The sequence below is a fragment of the Teleopsis dalmanni genome, chromosome 2 (genome assembly GCF_002237135.1).
Source record: "Teleopsis dalmanni isolate 2A chromosome 2, ASM223713v2, whole genome shotgun sequence".
Taxonomy (NCBI): Eukaryota; Metazoa; Arthropoda; class Insecta; order Diptera; family Diopsidae; genus Teleopsis; species Teleopsis dalmanni.
Genome location: NC_051847.1, coordinates 53241142 through 53268030, shown reverse-complemented (window position 1 = coordinate 53268030; position 26889 = coordinate 53241142). Strand labels below are relative to the sequence as shown.

At 27.3% G+C, this 26889-nt stretch overlaps 1 protein-coding gene across 6 annotated transcripts in view; it reads left to right on the top strand.

The window, feature by feature from the left end:
* Window positions 1–710: 710 nt before the first annotated feature.
* Window positions 711–26889, top strand: part of LOC119677891 (dystrobrevin beta) — a 44148-nt gene continuing 17969 nt past the window's right edge. For 2 of the 6 annotated variants that reach the window (XM_038089455.1, XM_038089454.1), the window contains exons 1-2: window positions 715–847; window positions 18124–18162. The gene's annotated coding sequence lies outside the window, so the exon portion shown is untranslated. Of the gene's footprint in view, window positions 848–18123; window positions 18163–26889 lie in introns of all 6 variants that reach the window. The other 4 variants (XM_038089457.1, XM_038089453.1, XM_038089456.1 and 1 more) reach the window with 3 other exon arrangements.

Here is a 26889-nt window from a genome sequence, read left to right as displayed (position 1 = left end):
TGCTTAAGGAATAATAACATATTTCAATTAAATGTTTCTAAAATGAATTGTTTATTTGAGGAACACTTAATAATATAAGAAGATCTTACCTTTACATTTTTTTACTTAAAAGCGTTTTTGTACTTTGGGTGTAATTTAATTTTTCAGAGAGGTATTAATGATTTTACTCCACAATTTAATTTTACTAATTCTTCTTGAAAACTATTTAAATAGATATAATTTTTCAAAAAAATTTTTTTTCGTTAAGTTTGATATATAAGCTTAAATCGTTTACGTAATTACAACCATGCGTCAAATGCTGTGAAATATTTAAGTGATGCCAAATTAAAAGCCGGTATAAACAAATTCGCCGTAAAAATTGTTTAGCGAAGTGGTTGAAATAGTCATGAAATCAATTCGAAATTCGCTTGCTTTGGATGAACATTTGGGTTGCGGACGTTGCTTAGAAAAAATAAATAAATAAGTAGAAAACTTGCAGTGAAGAAGGTAGGGCGTTCATGCAAGCGGATTAGATGTTCGGGCTAGTGTGTTAAGTACTGTTGTGGTCAAGTGCGTGTTTCTATATATGTATGAGTGTTAACATCCTAAAAGAAATTAAGAAATCATTTTTTACGCAAAATTTATGGAAAAAAAAAACTACTCATAAAATAAATGTTTAATTTGATATAAAAATTTATATAAATATGTAAACATACATATGTCCTTATATAGATATATGTATATTAATTTTAAAAAGTTATAAAATTGTATATTGGTAAAGCAAACTTCTTTTGTAACCATTAAAAACAAAAAAGGTGAAAAAAATTGCAGTATATTTTTGCAGAAAAGAACATTCTTCAAAAATAAGGTAAAATGTGTATTTTACATAAAGATTTTTTTTCTTAAATTAAAATATATATACAGTTATGTTATGAGTTATATATACGTGCTTATCTTATCATTGATTACAATTTTTTTTAATGATATTCAAATATTTAAGATGTTTTGTTAAATAATCGTAAAATATGCACTAAAATACCTACACTTCATTCATAAAACGAGTTCCTCTCGCTTCGCTACCAAATTTTTAAAAAAAGTGTTAGAAAGAGTAAACTGCGCAAGATATGAAACTCTGGTAAAGTTATTTTATTGTTGTTATTTTACGTTTAAAATCAGTAGGAGTTCTGTGGAAGGTGAATTCGAAAAGTGTCAGATATTATCACGGAAGACAGGTGAGCCTTTGGCAGACATATTTCTTTACATCAATTTACATGAGTTTGTCAACAAATTGCTATAAAATGTTAAGTATCGGCATTTGGTTTGCTGCATATGGTAGGAAATGAAGTGGTTTCTTAAAAAGTCTTGTGTTTTACAATTTACCCCAAAAGTAAGGAAAATCAATGAGTGTGGGCAGACATAAGAAAATTCTTAAGAAGAGCCAATAAAAGTATATAAGATACGGTAAAAGTAATGGACGGATATTATGGACTGAGTAACACAATATGCTGTATATTCGATTGAGAACTGTGTGCAACGAAAAATTAATTTTAAATGTCTTTCGTTATTGTTATTGTTATTGTTAAGTAAAACATTTTATAATATTGTTATTCGTTATTGTTATTGTTAAATAAAATATTTTATAATATTGTTTTTCGTTTTGTTATTTCGTAAATTGCTCCTTTTAAAAAATATGACTGCGACATAATTATGGGTGCATGACAAAAATAACATCAGCATAAAACACTCAATGTGAAGTTAGGGAGATATAAAGTGCGGTAGTTGATTTTCCTTTTAAGACCTCAATACCCTCAAGTTATTCCCATCCGTTATGTCTTATCATGACACTTCAGTAAATTCTGCAGCGTAAATAACGTGATTCATTCTTTGACAATATACTTACTACATAAAAAAAGATTCTATTCTGCCAATGAACCACTATATAATATACAAGCCCCCACCGACAACAATTAGATCTAACAGTGGTATATCTTTAAAATTCTATCAGAAAATATAAATTATAAGATTTGTTTGGGAAAATTTTATTTATTAAAAAACCGCTTTTACTCTGGTATATCGTAAAAAAGTTAAAGACAAGGGAGCTTTTTGTTCTTATCTTAGTTAATTCCTAATAATAAGGAATATTTTTAAAAAAAAAAATTAAACTTCTATTAAGCTCTATTACAAAAAAAACCTTTCCCCTTGTTTTTTTTCTACTGAAAATAATATGTTTTGGTTGCAATCGTTACTGTTATAACGGCTATTTTTGGTACTGCTAATGTTATTGTTGCTGCTAAGATTGTTATTGCTGCTGCTAATATTGTTGTTGCTATTTACATTGTTGTTGTCACTAAAGTTGTAATGTTTTAAATGTTGTTGCTGCTACTAATGTTGTTACCGCTAATGTTGTTGTTACTGCTAATGTAGTTGTTAGTGCTCATGTTGCTGCTGTTACTAATGTTGCTGCTGCTGCTGCTGTTGTTGTTGTTGTTGTTGTTAATGTAATTGGTAGTCGTTGTTTTTATTATTACAATAATTGTTAGTAATGTTGCAGTCGTTGTCGATGTAGTATATATATTATTATTATTATTATTATTGTTATATGTTATAATTGTTAATACTGTCTATGCAGTTAATGTTATTGCCGTAGTGATTTTCGAAGTTGCTCATAATATAGGTGTCATCGTGATTGTTGTTGTTAATGTTCTTGTTGTTGCTGCTGCTGACGATGTTGCTGCGGTTAATATGATTGCTAATGATGTTGTTATTGTTAATGTGTTGTTGAATATTGCTGATGTTGTTGGTTTTGCTGATGTTGCTGTAAATAATGTAATTGTTGCTGTGCTTACTGTTATAAGCTGTTATAAGAGAGACAGTGAGAGAAAAAGACAGAGAGACAGTGATCAGTAGTGTCGTGTTCCGATAAGTGGACTGTGTAGAATTTCCTATAATAAGGGCGAAGCAGGATTCATCAATCATTTTCTACGGCCCATCTAAATAATCTTAATATGTCTTATTTTATTTTTCGTTGTATACCTTAATAACTTAACAATCCTAGACCTGCTGACATCATGTACTCTAAAGTTTCCTTTGATAAATACAGTTATGTTGCATTTATCGCAATTGTCTTCCTAGCTAAACCCATCTTGGGGGCATATCTCTTCAGAAGACGATGCTTTATCAGTCCATTTCCGTATTCATCCATATTAGTATCTGGAATTTGCGCGGGGTATAAATTTGTTTATTTCGTTGTTATGTCGAGTCGTAATTACTTCTGGTCGTCTTGAAGATGTTAAAACTGATCCGTCGATTCTTCAACTTTCAAATTAAGAAACAGGTGTTGTTGAGTGCTTACGTGTTTTATGGAGATTTTCAGACATCCCTTTATTTAATGCGGCCTATTTATATAAATGTTTGAACAAATGTTGATCATTTTAGCGTACGTTATAATACGCGTGCTTTTGGTAAGAGTAGTATTTGCTTTTATTTTCTAGTGATTCGAAGTTTTACTTCATAATTATAAGTCTTAAAAATGGGGACAGATGCCCTTATAAAATGTAAAATAATTTAAATAAAAATTTGAAATTGAGTACGTAAAGTACCTTTGTTTTATTTCAACACAAAACAATAATTTAATAACTTAATAATAAACTAATTTGAATTATAAATGCAAGGGTTTCATAAAAAAGTACAATAATAAATATTAATTAAATACTTTAATTACCATAACTGCTTAAATATTTATAAATTAATTGCAACTAGTTTGCATTTTAATAACTTTAAAAAGATAAAGATTTGTTGCACTTACAATCACAGGTGTTTACTCGTAAAACTCCATAACATTAATAAAATAAATAATTTATATGTCTTCGCTAATCAAGTTTTACTCGATTAGTGTATGTGATACAATTTTATTAATTAATTTTTTAATTATTAAATTTTAATAATTTTTTATACTGATCTGTGATGAAAGCTAAATACCATAATATAATAAAAAAAAATTAATAAACAATTGTTTAATAAAAAAATTCAAATTATATTACTCAATGATTTATTACTTATTAGTTATTTATTAATTGACTTAGTTTATTGTAAGATACATTAAATAAACTTCAATTAATAAATAAATTATTTAGTTTTATGAATAAAGTTCTCATAGTTGCACTTATTTTTTCCTATTTAATTCAAGTAACGAATAATAATTAACGTAATTAATTGCTTTATAAAGTCGTGGGTGTTTAAGTTATTTAATAATAATAAAAGGAAATTTTTAATGGGCAAGTTCGTTCTTATGATATCATTTCGAATTTAGAGGATTTTATTATGTGCAAATAAGGAAAAAATACAAATACTAGACTTTTATTTCCTTATATATACAATTTATATAATAAATGCTAAATGTTGATATTCAGAAAGCTAGTACGAGTATTAATACATTAGAGCTTAAAAATAAGTATGAAATCACGGTTTTGTACAGAATACGACATATAAATAATATAAATTAATCTAAATAGATCTTGCTTTTTTTTTTTTGCAAACAGAATAAAATGTATCTTAACATATGTAAGTTCAAAGATTAACAACGATTTTACATTATGTATTTAATTTTTTAAATACATTTACAAGGAACATAGAGCAATAACAAATAATTTCAGTTGATTCCAATATATTAATTCCAAAGGTTTTTCTAATGAAGTCGATATTCTGCTTCACTGATTTATATGTTGTGTAAAGATACTAGTTTTCTGCTTTTTTGCTGAAAATTTGCTTAGTATGCCTTCAATAGATTGCGATCAAATCACTTATATTTCCAACTAATATAAGTGATTTCTATTCAATTTTTATGAATAAAAAATCGATATTGGGTATTATATTTGGTCAAAACATTAGACGAAAACTGTGTTTAATAAAGGACTTACAGGCGACTAGTGTTGCTAGTATGTTTCAATTCTTACTTCCATATAAAAATCAAAGTTTATGTTTGAAAATTGATTTAAAAATATTTTTTAAAATTATCTTAAATTTTTCTTAGGTTTTCTTAGTTTTATTGTCTATTTACACTACTGCTATCATTTGAGATGTATCTACCTAAGCAGTAATGACTTATATCCTCATTACACGTGTTTTTAGTTCAAAATTTGTATAAGATATATTACTTACCCTATTCAGTATAGGATTTCTCTTATCATCAATAGTAAACAGCTGCCTGGAGACGTAGTCAATCGATACTCTTAAGTTGATAGACTAAGTATAGTAGATATTGCTTATAACGACAAATTAAATAACGACTGTTTCTTAAAGTCAAATTTACTTGGCCATATGCTGTCCACATACAATTTTGAACCTTTTATAGTGGCATCGATATAACGACACATCGGTTGTTGTAAAATATACATTCTTGTATAAACATTATTACAATTTGAAATCGTTTAAATTATATTACTGCTTATAACGATCAGATTGATTCCGTCCCTATTGTAACTATATTATGGTCTATAAACTAGCTGTCGTATTAATCGAAAATGTTTTTATTTGCTAAACGAAAGTTTTAATTCAGACTCCAGACAATATACGAGCTCACAACATCGAACCACATTTCTCAAAATGTATGAATTGCATTTCTAATCAATGGATCAAACTCATCGATGAATATTCTACACATATCAATGAATATCATTCTTAAGTAGAACATTTTGTTTGGAGGCCAAAAATTATTAATTAAGAATTAAAAGGTGTCTATTTTGGAGGCATTCATGCAATGTACTATTTTGAAAGATCAAAGAAGTTGAAGCATCGTTAGGAAAACTAGAGTGGGTTAAGAGATGATTATTTTGTTAAAAATTTAAAAACGGTTCTCATATATATGACTTAATAGAATCTCATCATTACATAGGAAATATTAATTTTTATTTTATTTTTAAATATGCTTATATTTTATTTGTAAATTTATATATCTAAAGATGACTAAAAAAATTTATATCTTACTTCATAATATTAAGCATGACTTAGCATAATGTCGTCAATCGTTATAGTTACAATATATTAAATTGTAATTATTATATTGTATTGATATAATCTATTATTATATTGATATTAATGTAATATAAAATTCTATAAAATTGTATTAATATAATATTAATATAAATAATATTGTATAAAATTTTATACTTGATTGTTAATATTATAAAAAATGCCTTCATACTATATACAAAATTAATGTATTAAATTAAATATATATTTAAATTAAAGAAAATTTAAATTTGTTTTTTATAATAGAGTTAAAGTTTGTTATTAGTTATATGTTAATTATTAGAAATTTCTTGTTTCTTATAAGAAATTTACTTATTTTTTGTAATAGTAAAAGTTTTTTTTTTGTTTTGTAAAAGTAAGATATTAACAAAACCATATATAGTGTGTTCAGCGACCGTAGTTCCGATTAGATCAGAAAAGTTTAGGATTAATTAATATGATCATGATGTATGATATAATATAATTTGATGATTTCAATCTTACAGATGTTATTAATTTATAAAAAAAAAACAAAATCATTTTTATGGTATAAATAATTCGTTTGCCGTAACTTAAAAAAATTTGTATAATAAAAAAATTTTACATCCAATAATAATTACATAATCTAGTAGTTAAATATCGTAAAAATAAGTAGTAGATACTAAAAACAACATCTAAATTAACAATAGTAATTTATTTAAGCACGCAATTGCTATAATAAATATTTGTATATTTTAATAAATATTGCACTTCATTAGTTTAATTTTTTTATTAAATACATTTTATGAAATAGGTGTGTTATTGAAAAAAAAATACTTTAAGAATTTAGTATTCTATAACAAAATTAAAATTTATTACTATGTTAAATTAAATGAAATATATATTAATAAATAATATATATTGAAATATATATTAATAAATTAAATATAAAATAAATGATATTAAATTTCTTATTATGTACAATAAAAATTCATTCAGAAATTCATTTGAAAAAAAAAACTCAACATACTTCCCCTGTACGATCTAGATTTTACACCTTTATTTCCGAATTGGTTTATGTTACAAATATTATAAATTTTTGGTTTGAATGCAATAAAAAATGAAAAAATTTTCGTTTCACGCATATAAAACGCAAATTAATCCAGCAAATGTTAAATGCCAAATCGTCATAATTATTAGCCACTGTCAAGCGTATAGCGCCATATCTACGGCACTTGTTCAGTTTCACGCTTCTTTTTCAATCGCATCCATCGCATACCAAAGAGCCCGACGCCACACCACACCACACCATACCACACCATACACCATATACCATACACCATTGCTCAGCACACGGCATCTCTCCACACCGTACGACCGTTTCTTGTCCTAACAATTGTTGAAATGCTTAAGTTGGCGATTAGTGAAAATGATGTCACCAAGTTATTTTGATTGTTTTTATATACATTTTGTTCTTACTTTTTTTTGCGTTTTAGCATCTAGTTTAAACTTATTATTCTAATGGCTAGATAATAAATAATATTTAGCTTGCATCTACTAATTTTGCAAATGACAAATTATGAATACCTTCTTTATACATACAAAACCCATGATTGAAAAAGTTGCACTGAAACTCATCTCGAAAACTTTTTGTGATAAAATGCGTGATTTTATTATAATATATTATATTATATTTCTCATATTATCTTCATACTGACCCTAGAGGTTAATAACAATGAATATTTTATATAATATTCAATATAAATAATTAATAAATTAATAAATATTTAAGAACATATCTTGTTTAGTAGGCTACAGTTCACTTATTGTCTAATAAGTCTAATAATATGGAGGTATCAAGAAGACTAACAGAGTCTTGAGACATGACAAAAACTTGTTTTTCTAAAATACAAAATTCTTCTTAAAATTTTACAGAAATTTCCTCTTATTATGTTATATGTATAAAAAAATATTTCTGTATAGTCTAGCCGTTCTAGATATATTATTTATAACTGAAATCTGTATATCAAACTATATATTAACCCATAAGGTCGCTGATGGTCAGGAGATCCTAGCAGATTTAAAAAAATGAAAAAATAATAACCGTGAAGTTTGGCTAATGAGTCACTGATGGTTAGAAAATCTTAGCGTAATTGGGAAGATGAAGAAACTCGCTCTTTTAGTGGGTAAGCTCATGAGTCGCTAATGATTAGGAGAGCTTAACAGAATTAAGAATATGAATAAGCAGTAATATTGGATTGGCTGATACACCACTGATCGTTAAAAGATTCTAACAGAGTTTTAAAGGTAAAAAATGTGCTTTCATAAACTTTCTAGAATATATCATTGAGTTTCAGTATTGCTTCAAAGTCATTTTATTAACCCTTTGAATTTTGTATGGTAACAAAACTGACCAACACGCCTGAGTGGATATCTTAGATCATAGTAATAACCAAATATAAAAGAAGATGAAAATTATTATCAACATTACAAATATTCTTGTTATATATTATTATGGTAAATAAATTCAAAATACGTATAGTTTTTACGTATTAATGTTACGTATGCAGCATCGACCAAATTTAAGAAAGTTTAAACTTTTATATTTATCTTTAGAAATCAGCCTTACCAAAAGAAAAAGAAAATAACCAACCAAATATTATATATTTTGCTTTTTTAATGAAGATCAGTAAATATTTTGTATTTATTTCATTATTTTTATTCTAATATTGCGTATATTTTATATTATTTGTAAAAAAATCTAGCGTATAACAGAATATACCATTTATTACCAGTAGTTTTTTAACATAAGTCTAATTGGACTTCAAAATGATCGAATCTTCAAACAGCTTAAAATTGCACATTATATAGTAATTTTATATGATTCCTGAGTTCATTTCATGAAGTATAAATTAATGCTAAATTTTTCAGCAGCGCTGATAACACATTATCTTCTTTAACAACAGAGTTTTATTTCAAATACAATTTAATATATATTGTTTTACCAACGATGTCAATTATCTTAGTACTTCCTGCACTAGAAGTGCTTCTCTGCGGGTACAATTGTCACCTGACTGGTTGCTTTCTCTTTTATTTTGCACTGAGATCAAGGGTTTCTCTGGGTTTTGATTAGCTTATATTATTAAAGAGTTGTTTAAAGGCTTTCAAAAAATATTAAAAATAGGACTGATGGACTGAAAAAGCAATCTTTGCAATAGGTTAGGTTATACCGACGATTCCTGCGGGATCAACTTAGGCCTATTGGCCCATTATGTTACCGTATGTAGGGGAAATCTTTGCAATAGCAGATCTTAGAGTTTCTTCCTATTATTGATATAGACTATTATAATGTAATAATGTAGTATATAAGCTTAAATTTACATAAATAATTAAATAGATATGTTCATACTATATGTACGAGTATCAAGTATTACATCATTCGAGAAGAAAGCAAGTCGGGTGATCAATCATCAATCGAATTATTTTCGGAAGCAAGTTGGTTGAAAAATTATCGTATTTAATATTCTTTGATAAATATAAGCTGTATTTAACTTTGTTAATAAAAATATATAAAATATATTAATATAATTAATAATATAACCAATCGACTATCAATTAATGTAAGTCGGTATAAATATAAATATATTCGTATAATTATAAAAATAAGTAAATAAATATAAACTAACATTTAATTTTAATGCATCAATAAATATTTTTACTATACATTTAATCCATTCAATAAATATTTTATTAATTTTCATGTCCATATATATTAGGAATTTTTGAAATTTCTTCACATTTTGTGTAATTATGAGAAATAAAAATCAAATTAACTCAATCGAGTATATTTATTCCATTATCAAGCTATCAAGCTATCAAGCGTGCTTTGTCGAAATAAGAAAATAACTTGTGACCTATTCTGACATAATTTTATTTTAGTTTATTACAGTTTAATTTTTGATTATTCCTTGGGTTGGTTGTGTCGCTTTTTTGCGCTGTCAGAACCAAAATATTTCATTAAGCTTTTGCTAGCAGCGGTTGTTTGGCGGGAGATGGCATTTCTTGTTTTGGTTTCAACTTTATTTTGGAATTTATTTCTAATAATATGAAGATGACGGCATTTCGTCTGATTTGTATTTTTATTCATTTACTTTCCATTATATCACATTTCAAAAATTTTCTTTTTATTTACATTTGAATTTCGATGTGTTAAGGTGCATATTTGCTGTATTTGCTGTACTGTGAAGTTAATTATTTAATCACGTTGACAGATATTAGCGCGACTGGGCACTGATTAATCGTTTTTATTAATTATTTTTAACTCGATTAAAAATTTACTAGCACAAGTATATAAATTATATGCTGTTCGTATAAATATTTGCATTTATAATGTATTGACATTGCTTCCAGTACTTCATATATAATACCAATATATTTTGACATTCATACATAGTAATCTAAGTGGAATGTTAAACAATCTTGATGATTGTAAGTGTTAATAAATAAATTGCATTAAACAGAGCATTTATATCGTTAATGTTATTATTAGCTTAAGGTATGTTATTTGTAACATTTTTAGATAGTATAATACATCACTACAGCCACTAAAAGGTGACTCTTTAAGAGGATTTAATTTTTGTGGTCAGGAGGTGGAATGCTTTATGCATCTTCAGATCGACTGTAGTCGGATTGGTGTGCTCGATTCCTTAACATTAATATGTAGTATACGGATTAAAATACCCCCTCTTTGGAGAAAATTACTCCTCCTTAGAACCGCTTTCGTCTTACTTCGAGCAGGATCTCTTTTAAGATGGCATTCCAAGCCAAGCTCTTGTGATTTTCGATCTTCATCCAGACCTCACCGCATTTTCTCTGGATTTGCTCCATTTATTAGCTGAGTTTCTTTGTCTCCTCTCTAGGTTTAATTTTTTCGCTCTGAAAACTTGAATCATATATGAATCTATCGTTCGCCAGTTCTCTGGGTTCGCTATCATCTTTTCCACTATATTTTTGAGTTTTTTTTTTGTCCAATCTGGGTTATTATCTCTTCTCTAAATATGAGCCACCTATTACAGTAAAAGAGGGCGTGATCTGCATCAACACAGTCTCTGTCGCCATAAATGCAGTCTCAGTGAATTGGTTTGAATCAGGTCATTATATTTGGTATCAGTCCATCTGTGCGTGTTCCTTGTGTGCTATTGTTCCAACTTTTGTTGTTTAAGAGGAGTAGAATTTTGAATTTAAAGAAAATAAATACAATTCTAGTGAATGAGAAAAAAGCTTTTATTCTTAGATTATTTTGTAATATTAATAATTAAATACGATTTCAGTCATTTCACTTTAAAATACTCCACTAAAAATGCTTTACTGGCATTAAATCACAGAAGCTAACAGATTACACAATAGCTTCATATCTGGACACAACATAGATTGTTTAATGGATTTTTGGAAAACCGAGTTTCTTCCTACCACTTTTCTTTTAGCGGATTACAGTACCGTTTTAAAAACAGAAGTTGTTTATTTCCACTTTACAATTAAATTAAAAAAATTACTTTTCAAAATATTTATTTATGTGAAGTGTCCTACATCCTTAAATAAGATATCAGTCCATTCATTGTTTATCATGGTATGGATAGCGAGTCATAAGGATATTTCTGGCAGATGTTAGCTATACACACCTATTTTTTTTCCTAATTTTATTCGTTTTAAATTGTGAATTTGTTTCGCGACCTGATTTTTTAATAATGTCTTTTTATATATTTTATATTCGGCTATATGTTACTTTTTTTTCTTATATTAAAAGTTTAATATTTTTTTTATATATTCTATGTTTCGACTCTATATCTATACGTCATGCTTTTGGTTCCGTTGTCTATATTGCAATAGTGTAATAAGGAGAACGGAACCAAAAACAAGATTTTATTAATATGTATTAATATTTATTAATTTTAGATCCTAATCCTGATGATAATTCTCAAGGAGAGTCGAAATATAGAATATATTGAAAAAATATTAAACATTGTAGCCGGATATAAAATATATAAAAAACTTTATTCGTTTTAGTTTTTGCTAGATATTGGAGAAAGGATGGACCATTTCGCATTTATTGATTTCAAAATATATAAACAATAACTTAAAAGATTCCCACAACTTCTTTAATGAAATGGTAGAGCTTTTGTTAATTGATGTGAAATTCTTACAATTGATAAGGCTATAGTTTTTGTATCGCAGATATTTCATCAGCTGTTATGTTTAACAAAATTTTACTTGTCACTATTGAAAGTATCTTAACCTGAACAGGTTTCGCAAATTTGACTGAAATTTTTACCACTTTACTCTTTTTCTTTTGTTTTTGCTTATTAAATTTTTAGTATATGACTATACTTTTACTTTCCTTTTCATCTGAGTTAAATTTAGATTATTTTATATTTATATTTTGATTGTAGATTGTTAAGAGTGGAACTTATCGCAATACAAAAACAACAATAATGACACACAACTTTCAACTTTGAAAACTTATTTAAAGTCAGGTACTTGAAACTTTAGTTGCAAAAAGGGTTAATATGAGATGCTCTAACAGAGATGATACTTACGGAAACTAATCTGTGTAAATAACAGCAAAAATCTTCAAATTATTTCATTTAATTCTATTTTATACTTTTAAAAATAAAAGTTAATTACCTTGTAGCTCTTTCTGATTAATTTTTCCACTTTTATCTTTTGAATATAAAATATATTTTTAAAATTTTGATATGGTTATATGTAGTTTTATTTTGTTTTCATTTTTTTGTTTAATAACTTAATCTGTAAATAAATATTATTTATAATTGTTTACATTCTTGTGATACATATGCATTTTAAACAGAAATGTTCTATATATTCCTTAAAAAATAAAAAATACTATTTTATTAAGCTTGACTATTTTTTAACAAATGTTCTAGTTACAAAATATTTTACTAGGAGAGGAGTATTAATGATGCTGTTGAAACGCAAAGTATCTGGTGCATATATTTAGAAAGTATTTTAAAAAGACGTGTGAAAATATAAAAAACAGAGATCAGTTAAAGGCTTAATAATTATTGATTCGTGAAAATAAAATTTCAAGCAAAATGTGTACTGAATTAAAATATATCTAATATTGTTTAATTTTTTAAAATATATTTACAAAAAAAATGAAATTTATAAATTTTTTGTTTTTGTGATAGTGAAAAGTTGATGTTGTGTTTTAGTTGCTTTCGTGTGGAGATTTTAACACAAACTCTAAAGTAGTACATAATATTTTTGTTCACTTTAATTTAAAAAAACTGGCACATTTACATATTTTCATGTCAATCGCATGAACCGACACCCACACGAAAAGCTCACCATCTAACATTTGGCCATATAGTTTAGGACGCCAATCAGACTGAACCAAAAATAAAATTATTACAAAAATATGCGATGCGACTGGCACTGCTACTGAGATAGAGACTGAGACTACAGTATCTGAAAAAGAAACGTGAAACTTTGATTTGTCATACATGAAACTGAATACTTTTTCGATGGGGATGAATAGCTTTGCGACATATAATCAGCAATAATACAATATAATAATAATACTCCTATATACCAGCGAATTAAAGCATTCATGTATGCTTTTAGTTAAAAAAATTACAGGCTTCAATTATATTTACAAAGTATAAAAAATCGCAAAATTCTGTAAAAAGTTAAGACATTATTTTGGGGTACCGTAAAATAAAAACAGCAATCGAATGAGAAAAAATAATTTGAAATAAGGGAACATTTATTATCAATGTTTGAACTGTGCCCTGTCCCTTCATCAGGTAATGCTTCTCATACAAAATACATATATATTTATGATTTTTAGAAAGTCGCGACATTCAAGGGCTACATTGGATAATTCTGATTATTAAGTTAAAGTTTTTGCAATGTCGCTAGTTGAGGTGTTTGTGCAATAATGGAAAAAATAAAGTTCATTTAGTCAGTGAGTCATTTAGCACTTTTGTACGATTTCGATGCTACATCGCAGTTATCAACTGTTTGATTGGTTGTTTGTGTAGACAATTGATTTCAGTCCAGTCAGTGTGGTTGAAAATATATGTAATTAATATAAGCTACCGCTATCTTCCCGAGATTATTGAAAAGCACTTTGCAGATTACCCAACAATTCTACAAATATGAAGTTTGTAGTACTTCATATTGTTAGTCTGTTTTTTTATGCTGATTACTGCCGCCGTCTCTCGAAATATGGATACCTAAGTAACAGATACAATTTAAATCCTTGATGCTTGGGTTTCCTATGTAATGCTTGAATCTGTGGTAACTTAATTTAATTAAATTTTTGATTTAATTTCTTGAAGATTCTTAAATTTGAGTGAAGCTGTGAGACATCCAGCACATCTCATCTGCAGATCAAGACGATTGCTGATAACATAACGACATAGAAGACAATGTTAAATAAGAGCAAAGAAAGTATACAGATTTGTCTTGGTCCGGAGTTCACAATACGCCCTCAAGAAAAAAAATATTGCCACAGTTATTAGTTTTTAAGGGATACTTTCGCATAACTTGAATTCTGGTTAATTTTTGTGTAGGTCAAGCCTGATGACATCAGCGATGCAATTGTGAAAAATGTTCGCGACTACTATTATTACTGATTTCCTGAATTTCAGGAGCATAGGGCCTCCACCATCAATTTAAATCCTGCATCTTTTAATTCTTTTTCAATTGTTCTCCGCTTTGTTTCTGCTGGTGCACCGGGTCACCGACTACTTTGTGGGTTCGAGGTGCTTGCCTTATTATATTATACGGTGTCAAAGTATCTGCTCGATCCCGTACCATTTGCATTTTGTTATCTCCTTTGTAACTTGGGGTTGGTTTGTTGTATTCCATAATTCGATGTTAGATGTTCTTTCCGGACAGCGGATTTTGAGAATTTGCCGGAGTCACTAGTTGACAAGCACTTGCAGCTGGTTTTGCATTTTATATTGTCTAAAAAAAATACGTGTGGATGTTTTTGAATTTTGTTTTGTACTGTTTTTGTATTAATATGTAAGAAATAATGAGATATGCATATATCTCTAAATATTAGCAATCAAAGCGGCGAAAGGAAGAAATTACCGGCAGTCAACTGGGCTAAGAGAAATAGGTAAAAATTGCCAAAAGCAACCACAAGCGCAAACTTTCGTTGGTGCTGGAATATAATTGGAGAAATGAAAAATAAATTGGATAAATGAAGTAAATTCTCCATGTTAAGTGATTTTAAGTAAAGGAATAGAACATCTATTATAAAGTTAAAGTTAAACTGTTGCATGAGAAAAGCATATAAATATTTGAACCCTAAAAGAAGTCTATAGGAATTCGAAACAAATCTCATATTTTAAGGCTAAAATGTAATCGTTCTACAAAAAAGCATAAAAATTGAATACAGTACCTTAGACCAGGGCTGTCCAGACCAGATACGATCGCGGGCCAATACAAATCAGTGTACAGATTGGAGGTTCGCAAAAACCAATACATACCTTTATATAATAGTTGTTTTTGATAAAAATAAAAATACCGTTATAATGTTAAATTTAATTTTATTAATTATCAATTTTAATTAATTTATTTGGTATACCATAAAAATAAAATTATGTAGTTTTACCAGTACACCAAAAGAAAATTTGCACAATTGTAGTAGATTAAAAACCGTGCTTTGGACAGTCCTGCCTTAGACAACATCTTATAATGTTGGTATTGTAGTTGAGAAAACCTAAAAATCTATTTTTAAAAAAAACTATATATTAGTAGTGTGATTTATATTTACAAAAAAAAAAAATTGTTTTAACATTTTTACATAACCAGTATTTATTTTGGCTGGTATTAACAAAGGAAGGCTTATTATGATCTTAATGTGGATGCTTACAGAACCTTTATTTGAACTTAAGCTAGTTAATATTAAAATACAAGTAAAAAATTAAAAAATATTTATATAATTGTTTGAACTTTTTATTTTTCTTAATGTTAACGAGAACTAGTATGTGCAGGGTCTATAAATTCTGATTTTATCTGTTATGTTATCTTTAGCAAGATAATAAATTTTATAATTGTAAGATATAAAATACTTTAGACAATGATAAGATTTCAATTCAAAATTTATAATTGAATATTAAGATTTCAATAACCAGAACAATTAATATAATTATACATTTTTTATATATACGATTATGTTAATTTTATGACTGTTTTTTTAAATAGTGGTAGTGGCATATAAAAAAATATATTAAAACCCTAAAAGTTCATAACCTTGTAAACGAATATTTTTTTGAAAACAATTTTTACAATGTGGTATTTATTTATTTTTAAAAAAAATATTTTTCCTTTATTTTTCCAACTCATGTCAATCAATAGTAGTGCTATGGTAAAATAAAGAGTCTTAGGTGAAATTTATATACCAAATATGACATGACGTACAGATTGAATGGGCCATGCCCATAACGGAATGTGTGACTCTCGTTGCTTTGGATCGGTACGCAAAAATATGAGTAGAGAATTGAAATGCAGTAGTAAAAGTCAAATGAAAAATAATATTTTCCTGAAGACAGTTGTTCTGTGGGTTTGTTGGTATGTTAAGCCTTAATACGATTGCAGTTTGTGTAGTCATGCAACAATGCCACAGGGTATTTGCGTTATGCAAAGTGTTCCAATTGCACGGAATTATGTATTTGCAAATAAAGTATGATAAAGGTACGAAATTGTTTTATTTGAAATGAAATGCATTATATCGCATAACAAGAAAAAATATTTTTTTATGCCACAATTTATGCACAAAATTCTTAACTGTATATTAAAGCCAATATAAAAGTAAAGTAGGTAAAATTTTTTATAACATTTAAATTAATGAGGTAGAAGGTTAAACGTCTTTTATTCCTAGTTCCACTATTTCTACTATATTTTTTGTAAGAAAAATAAACTCATTCTATAATTTACTATACGAGGTCTGTATTTTCATATTTAATTGCTGGAACTACTATAAGTAAATGTCAGACTCTCAGACATTTTTCTTATTTTCGTGAATAGTTAGATTTTTAAACTTACCAGAAAATATTATAAATAAAATACTCGAGCAGTAAATCATCTTATCCACATCATGTGATTACATAGCTTGTAATACTATAAGCAAATAGGATACTTAGACATTCTTTTTGTTTTAGTGATTATTTTATTTTGTAAAATCATTTGAAAAGATTGGAAACTATAATAGGAAATTACTTTAATGATAGAATGATTTCAGTGAAGATAGAACAGGATCTAAAAGATTTTATATGTAAAGAGATATTTTCGATCTACGTAAGAGATTTATATACCTCTTATCAAAGCCCCAATCTATTTAGTTTTCTGACATCGCACAATAATCCAGATCAATTGTTCTGCGACTTCGTTTCACTGATATCGCAAAACTAAATCAAAGTTTTCTATATAATTCTCTTACTATTTCATTCCTTATAACCCAATTTACTAACTAAGCAAATGCCGTTTAGTATTTGTAAGCAAAAAAAAATATTTGCTACAATTAAGTGCGATATCATATTCAGTTGCTCACGAGTGTCAAATTTCCTAGGATTCTTAGGTTATGGACCTAGGATACTTATCTTTTTTTCTTTTATTGGTGCTTAACCAAATCTCAACAAATATATTCCCATTATATTTTAAGAAGTTTCTTTTCTTACACAAAAAGTTTGCACTATACTGCATTAATGATGGTTAACGAATGATTCACTCACAACCCCCAACAATATAGTCTGGATGTGTTCATGACGGACCTAAAACAATTTTGCATTTATGAACTCTTGTGAATAATGTTCCCTAATGTGAGTTATATATTACACAAAAGGCTTGTGCTATAGGGCATTTGTATATTTTACTTTGAGTATATAACGGTCTTAGATTTTCTTGTTGTCTGCTAGCTCTTTGTATGCAAAAGATTTTCATGGCTTATTACAATAAAAAAGTCACTATAAATTAAGTCCATATTGTTGATAGGAAGTCTGGACAGTCCATAAAACTGTCGTCAGTAAATTACGCTTATTATGAAATATTATGATTTACAATAACATTATAAAAATTACAATACAGTAGAAAATTTAATTTATGCTGAATTTTTAATTTAAATTTCAGATATAGAACATCTAATAACTTTTCATTACTTTGGTGAAGGTAAGCAACAGTATAAAAGCTTATGAAATTTACAATATTTTTTGAAAGTATTTATTTATTATTTATAACACATTTTATTATATAAAATTTATTTAAGTTCTACTGAAAATAGTTAATTAGAAATTGTTAATGAGATTCATCAGTTTTTAAACGGCAAACTAAATATGTAAAAATAAATAAATCAATCGAGTGTGAAAGCAAATAATTGTACTTAAACAAATACAAAAATACTAAAACAAATATAAAAACTCAGTATGTGATTTCTACCACATATCGTAAACATTTTCAGAGAGGGTATTTCAAATCTAACATAAATAAACATTTAGAAAGTTGAAGAACATTGTTATACGTAGTGCACTATTGATAATGATTTTTTCAGGTTTTTATTTTTATCTGTCTATAAACAAATTAATTGTAATTTCTATAGCTATAATTGCTACTCTATTCGTAATTAAAAACCATAAAAGTTAATGATCTTGGATAAAATATTTATAATGTAAATAATTCAGTAGAGGGATCGATTTACAAATACAGTGTATCTTAAATTTAGAGAATATAAGTTTTATTGAATAATAGTTAGCTTTAAACTTTATATCAACAATTCAATAAAATGATGAATAAATGTTCCTGTTGAATTATTTTACCTTGCATTTTTACTGTGATAGGGTTAAACACAGTTCTAATATTCAGCCGCAAAAATGTTAAAAATCTAAAGGAATTATTAATATCAGTTTTTTATGTTGACATGTAAATTAATTTTACCATGTTCCATTTTTCCCCAATATCAAATATTTAACTAATATCACATATATGTATTGTATTAAACAGGACCCTTCAAACAAAGCTACTTAACAATTATCTGTATTATTGGTTAACAGAAGTTAATTGGTTATTGGAGTTCATATCCACAGTATGGTTTTAGTTAATTAATCTTTAGATGAATATATTGTTTTGTACCCATGTATGTAGTTTACCAATTATACACTTATAGAATGAGTTCTCTAAACAATCTTAAACTTGTCTTTGTAACTCAAATTATGCAATAAGCATAAGTTACACTTATTCTTTCCTTTTTCTCATTCACATATCATATGTAAAAGTATAGATTGAAAGACTTGACGTGAGTAATTACTTCTACCCACATTTAGCAGAATTACAACTAGGTCTCTAATCAATGATTGGATCTCAACCGAGAGAAGTCGCTACTGGCGCGACAGTCGAGGTAACCGTCAGGCTAAAGAGCTGGTTCTCCCTTATAGTTACAATAAGATATCCTCCTTCAGCAGAACAGAGTTGAGGTTGCTAGTGGGATATCTAACGGGTCACCATGGGCTACGTTACCATCTCAACAAAATGGGCCTATCTGAAGAGATAGATTGTAGACTCTGCTTAGAGGCAGAGGAGACAACCAGCCACATTCTATGTGACTGCCCAGCTTTGATCTGGGCCAGGAGGAAATCACTGGGTCGGGAATTGCTTTCACCTTCCGACATTAGGAAGTCCTCAACAACCGACATTTTGATCTTCATTCGAAAGGCGGAATGTCTTTTGTTCAGTTAGGGTCTGTTGTAGCACAAAAGATCAATCATGGTCGCAGTGCTCTGCTCAAATGGGAGCTAGTACCCTGTTATTTCCTATTCCTATTCCTAGCAGAATTACTCGACGAAACATTTAAAGACATCATTTCCATATAGAACTTCCATATCAAATTGAATCAAATTGAACTGTCATATTAACTTTAATCCCTTTGTTAAATCTATATATTTTAAGTTCAATGGATTTTAAAAGCTTTTATCAAATATTAAATTTGCTAACAAATTTATTTGCATATATAAGATAAATTCAAATAAAACAAAAAGAAATAATCTTAGCCTAGATACAAAAGATCCATTTTGTTCATCCTTTTTTCTTGTAGATCATAAAGATCATAAAGGTTGGATCGAATAGAGTGAAGCACTGTGATCATAACATATATTTTTAAAGATTGGTTTATGTTTGTGTTCGCTTTCTTTATACGTTATCAGAATTAACATTCCAATTCTCCCCATATATTTGAGTTGGCAGGTATTATTATTCACTTAAGATTCTATTAATTTTAATATATTTTTTAATATATTTGTGTTTAAGCCCACTATTGGTTGCTGTTATTTTTTCTTGTTTGTATAACGATATATAGAAACCTAATCAAAAGGAACTCTATGCATATTCGAGGCCATTTCATTAATGCTGTAGCATCCGATTTATTCCTATATGTTGTATCAAACATGTTTTCGAAGTTGACAAAGATGAAATATAGATCCGAAACGAAATCTATAGATCGCTTTGTAATATTTTGTAATTTGTGTATATATTATACAGATGATTATAGAAGTCAGAAATCAGCTCTTTTTTTCACGAATAAGCTTTATCAAAGATTTAGATTTATGCTGGCAGCAGCGAGATTTATTTCTTTCTACTTTTAGCATTTGTTCTTGTCATCCTTTTTGAGTGTTTTAGCAATGACCGCCTCTTGCCACTCTAATCGTAACATATATGTTTAGAGCTCTAGCACGATTATAGTAGTGAGACAGCAATTTAGAGTAACTTTTTCCACTAATCTATTTTTAATAAAGCTTAGTTTTCGAGATATCGGGCAAATGTTATTGATGTTGAAAATTTTTGTATGAAAAATACCCGAAATGAATAAACTCGTCTACTTGTCGTAATGAAAATAGTTGCATAAAATAGCTGATTCTACTAATACCTATTACTAAATCATCATGTCCAAGGAATCGGAACAGACCACAGCTCAACACTATCGGAAGCAGACTGTGTAGCTTTTCCGTTATAATATTCGGTATCGCATTAAATATTCCAAATGTGTTTTGTTACTATAAAATAATTGTGTCATTCCTTATGAGTTTCGCCTAGTTTTAACCTTGTCTGTGCGGAGCAGTCTGCTCTGTACTGTCTACTCGTCGGCTCAGACTAATTTAAGACATAAAAAAATATTGTCAGCAATTACATGTTTTTGACTTTTCTCATTTCATTTGATATTATGTTGCATTAACAGTTTTGAAAGTAAATTATGAAAAAAAACTATAAACAAATAGAAAGATCGATTTCATCGGAAAAATGTGCAGCGCCCGCAATTCCGATCGATGCTACATATTATGAATGAAGTTATCTGTTCAGCAAGTGTATGGTAATTTGGTTAACAAATGATAGCAGAAATTGTTTTTTATCAGTTTTAAAAGAAAATTTTAAATACAATTTATTTTAACTGAACAATAATTCAAGTTGTCTTTTTAAATTTTTGCTAAGTTTTTTAAAAAAATTAATATCAACTGAAATTGGTTGACGTCTTACTTTATATAAAATACAATTTTTTAACTGCATTTTCTTTGTGTAAGTCTTGTCTTATTATAATCATAAGAAATAAAAACATTTTTTATATTTTAATGTCAGAAAAAATTAGATGTACTTATTCAGGTCAGCTTCACAAAGGCCCCAGTGGATTGACATTACTTAGGTGACAGTAGTATTTAAGAACTAAAAAACTGAGAACGAAGTTTTTAATTAACCAAAATTAAAAGTAGAAAATATTTTTTATTATTTAAATAAAATAGGACAAAAAAAATTTGAGTATTAAAAGCAATGTGAGCTGCATAAAGACTATATAAGTTTTTTTCAAGTCAAATGAATCAAAGAAAAGAGAACATTTCTAATAAATAGAGTACACGGAATTGTAGAGAGATAGCAGATACTGCTATCTGGTTGAAATGATACAAAATCTTTGAATATGTTTATACGTATAATGTTTTGAAATGTTATAGAAAATTGAAAATATATTGTAAATTTTTTGTTTTATAAAATTTAATATTTTCAGTTTTTTTGCAAACCGAAGCAATTTTATTCTATATAAGCAGAATAAGCTTGAAATGTCAATATTTGTTCAGCATGCAAAATGCTCCACATCATTCCGGTGGTTGAATGGCTTTTAGTTTAAGTGAGAACAACTCTGTTCCGAAACAAAAGCAAATAAAACAATAATAAACTGTGACTTCTGTAAAAAGTTGTACCTGTGCCTTCCAGTGAAGCTATTTTGAAAACACATCTTTCAATTCCGGCTTTGTGCCTTTCTTATTCAGTATTTCTCTAAGTGCAATTACTTTAAGCGGAAATTTCTGAAAAGCGCAAATTGTTGACTTTGTTGGTTCTCCCAGCGCTACTTTGCGTGCTTATGGCGTGCGATGGCTGAGCAACTCAACTCCAAACAACAATAGAAAAAGCACTACTACTAGTGGAAATGGAGAATGGTTTTAGTTGCCCCCATTCCGTAAAAGATAATTACTATGCACTGTTTACTTTAAATACTAAAACTGAAGACATTTATATTTGTTAAACATTATTTTCAGAAAATTGTTTTCTTGTTTTGCTTTGATATGAAAAACTTTGTATTTTGAGTTCTTAAAGTCCTTAAAACAATACATAGAATTTTACATTAAAAAATATCTTATTTAGTAAATTTTTGTAAGTCGTCGTATCTGCTGCACAATTAAACTCATGAGTTCATATGCGTATGAATCTATTTAAATTCCACAAAAGATACAACTTCGTATACAAATTACAAATTAGGCATAAAAACTATGCATTCCGTGAAAACAGTGAGTGACATTTTGTACTTCCCAACTTTAAAGCTAATTAGATCCTGTAAAAATAAGCTTAGTAAAAGATTTTATTACAATACACTTTTGTTTTTAGTTGCAATTAACATAAGTGGTGTTTTCTGTAAAAACTCTTTTGAATTGAAGTTAAATCTTTTGAATTCAGAGTACTTAATTTTATGGACCAAATGTCTTAGTTTTAAACTTCTTCCTATTTGAATTTTTTTTATACATAAATTTTAACACATGTAATTTTATTACAAGTAATAATATCGAGTATAAATATCAAGTCCAAATAACAGGTAACGAATAATATAATTACCAAACACAATTATTGACATTTGTATTTAATATATATTTGAGTAATTTTATCTTATAAATTTTAAAAATATTGGAAATAAGATAATATACATTTGTGATTTTGACATTTTTGATATTTATCTAGAAATTTGAGAACATTTAGACCGTGTGTGAGTTCGAGTAAATTGATAGTAAATTAAGGGAAATAGTAAATTATGTCGGCATAGCAGCGAATGTTGGTATTTACTAGAATTTCGAGTAGGGTAAATTAGATATAAATTAGGTAAATTAGGTGTTACCATTGTGAACATTTTGATGTTGAATAAATAAATTTGAGAACTTTTAACCAAAAGTAATAAATAAGTGCAATAAATAAATAAATAAATATTTACATAAGTGCAGTGCAAAAAATCCCTAAGAAATTTCAATTTACTTTATTTCAATTTACTCGCACTCGCACACGTCCGTTAACATATTTTGAAAATTTAAAAGTACCTGTATTTAAAAGTAATTGCATTATGGAGTGTTTGAGTATATGATGGCTATTGAATCAAATACCCAAATATACTAATATAAATAGAAGAAATTAGTTCCGGTATTTCAATTTTTAAAATTGTAATGATGTAATTGTAATTGAAATATGTAATTGAATATATTAAAATACTGAAAGAATTTAAATCTTTATACCTCTGGTATTCATATTTTTATAAACGTGAAAATTGTTTTTTCATCGTTTTATTCTAAATTAGAAATTTTTGATTTTAATTTTATAAATAAATGAATAATATTTTTTAAATAACATACACAGAAAATAAATAAATTACGCAGTGCACTTACGAAGAGTTCAATTGCAAGAACAAATAATCTTAATATATTGGATAAAAGATTGCGCTTAAAAATCGTATGATAATATAGTACGTACAGTGATGCCAACTAACAGAAAAATATTATTTAAGCGTATATCTTCTTCTTTGTTAGATGGAACGCGAGTTAATGTCTAAAGCACTTAAACTTGATAGTGTTTGGTACTACTTGGGTGATCCACTGTAACAAGAGCTCCGTTGAATTCCAATAATCACATTTAGATGAGTTTAGAGAAGTATAGTTTGAAACCCAGCATATTTTTCTGACGGAATATATAGAGCAATTGATTTAAGAGAGTGGAATTCTGAATTAGTGTGAGCATCCATAGAATCAAAAAATTTGTCTTTGAAAGACACTCTCAAGTGTATATCTTTATATTTGATTTCCGATGGAACTTTTAGTATACGTCTCAATACAACATTTTGATAATTTGGAAGTTTAATAATTGTCGATGGAGCAGAATTGTGCTTATAAAGCAAAATTTTTTTTTTCACAATCATCTTTCCTTGTATTAATGGTTTCAGATCATTAAGAGTTAAAGAGTTAAATTATAAGCTAATTTTTTGACCCTTGCATTCTCTTGCCAAGTGTATTTTCTGTCAAAGATTAAACCTAAGTATTTACGCTTACATGGCTATTGTTTTATTATTCAACAAATATTTATATGTGATTTGGTTTATGCGAATATCAAAAATTTAAATCAAGAGCATTTAATTTTTTTTAATACTTTTATTGATATATTTCCATCCACTTTTTTTTTTATAAATTTATTTAATTTCTAATACCTGAAGATATGAGTCTTAAAATTAAGCTATACCTAAAAGTATAATATCAAAATAGTATTACTTTTAGTATGTAGCACCTGAATTAATTTCTATATTAATTGTGACCTTCATCTAATTAAAACAAATAAAGAAAAATTATTTTTGTCTTAACTGCTGTATTAAAACAGCTGAAAAACATTTAGGAACGTATATACATATGTAGTAAAGTGCATTAGTTAGATTGACTTGTAATTAAGCTGTACTAATAAATGAAGTCTCAACAAATTCAAATGCTTAATGAACTCGGGTAAGATTTTTATGAAGCGAATAATTGTAAAATATATTGAAAAGGTTTTAATTTGGACTTTGCTAAAGAATTACTAACTCTTACGCATTTGTCAGACTGGATTTTGTTTCTAGCTTCCAAAATATACCTTTTATTGCCGCTTTGCTCCAGTATGGTTCTCTACTCTTTTCATTAATTATGCTTTATAGATTCAATTATGTCAAACTGGATACAAAACGAAAATTCGGATTTGGATTCGGGAAAAAACAATTTTACACGTAGTAAAATTGACGAACATATTTTTTGATTTTTTAATATTCGTTAAAAGAACAGATTCGAGAGAGATATTAGGCTTACAATTTATTTCTTTCACCTATACAATATTCTTGCCGCTTGAAGATATCGAATATCGTTTAGAATGAAGAAAGTAATCGACTATCACCCAACCCTCTGTATACGTTTTGAATCGCTTATAAGTCTATGTTTTTATAATACAGCATCTTAACCCTTTTTGGTATTTTCATGTAGTCAATACACTAAATTGACTATTCAAGTATTCAATGATAAATAGTCATTATACTATTCAATAAATTTATACTGAAATAGATTGATGCAGTAAACTGTTATAAATAAATTGCTTATACTAATATTTGGTATAGTGGTGAAATGTACTGTTACTAACTTCACGAAACAAAAACTTTTAAATAACTAATGGCACGAACCTTTCAAATTACAAATTCCGTTTACTTATTGATTGCATCTTAATACGTCATCTTATACGTAGCTAAGATAATATCAGTAATTGTTTCTTTCAGAATAGCAAATAAGAAGGCTCTTAAAATCTTCAGAGTTAGGTTTTATTCGCAAAAATGTTTACGTCTTAAGTTTTAGTGCAGCCAAATTCAAAAATCCGTTCATTATGAAAGTTCACTGGAAATATTTTTAAGAATATTTCCAGTCTTATAAGAATATCATTTACTAATAAATTCAAATACATAAATAAATAAATTAATTTAAATATATATAAGATAAAAATGCTTACTATTGCTCTTTTAATATTCATCTTGTTTGCTTCTATGGTATTTAAATTAATTAATTTTTAGTGTTAGAATTTGTTTTATATTTGTTAGGAATTTTTATATATCATATTTTACTCAACACAACAAAAGACATATGTCAAAAAAGAGCATTTTACATATTTTAAAAGTTTGTTTCAACCAGACTTAATGCTGTTTTTTTACAACTCTGAAAGAAAAAAATTACGGTTCATATATGATTATTAATTAACATGTCAATAAACGCTAATAGAAATAATAAAAACAAGCGTAAATTATGTGTACGTTTTGCAATAATTATTCAGATACAAAAAAATATGATATCCCGAAAACCAAAATATTTTGTTCATGACGTATTTGTATATAAATATGTATATCACTCGACGTTTATGCTGAGTTTTACAAGAAGAGAAATTAGTTAAAGTAGTAAAGTTCTTTATTTTTTTAAATTATGGACCCCTAAAAAATCAATATTTTTCAAATGAATATTTTGCTTATTAAATTAATTTGAAGTACTTTATCAACAGATTGGAAAGTTAAAAATAATGTGCAAATTTACTTAACTCTTGAGTTAGGAATATTAAATTTGTCTGCAGTGAATCGAATATTGATTTCATATTTAATGCAAATTTGATAATTAAATTTAATTTTTAAATCTACGATATTAATAAGTAAATTATATTTATTTTATAATCAAAAATTACTTTTTTTTATATACTATATAAAAAAATGTAACAATACAATTAAATTGAATTAGTTTAGGTTATACGTGATTACGATTAATTACGACTAAATTAATTGATATTTGAATG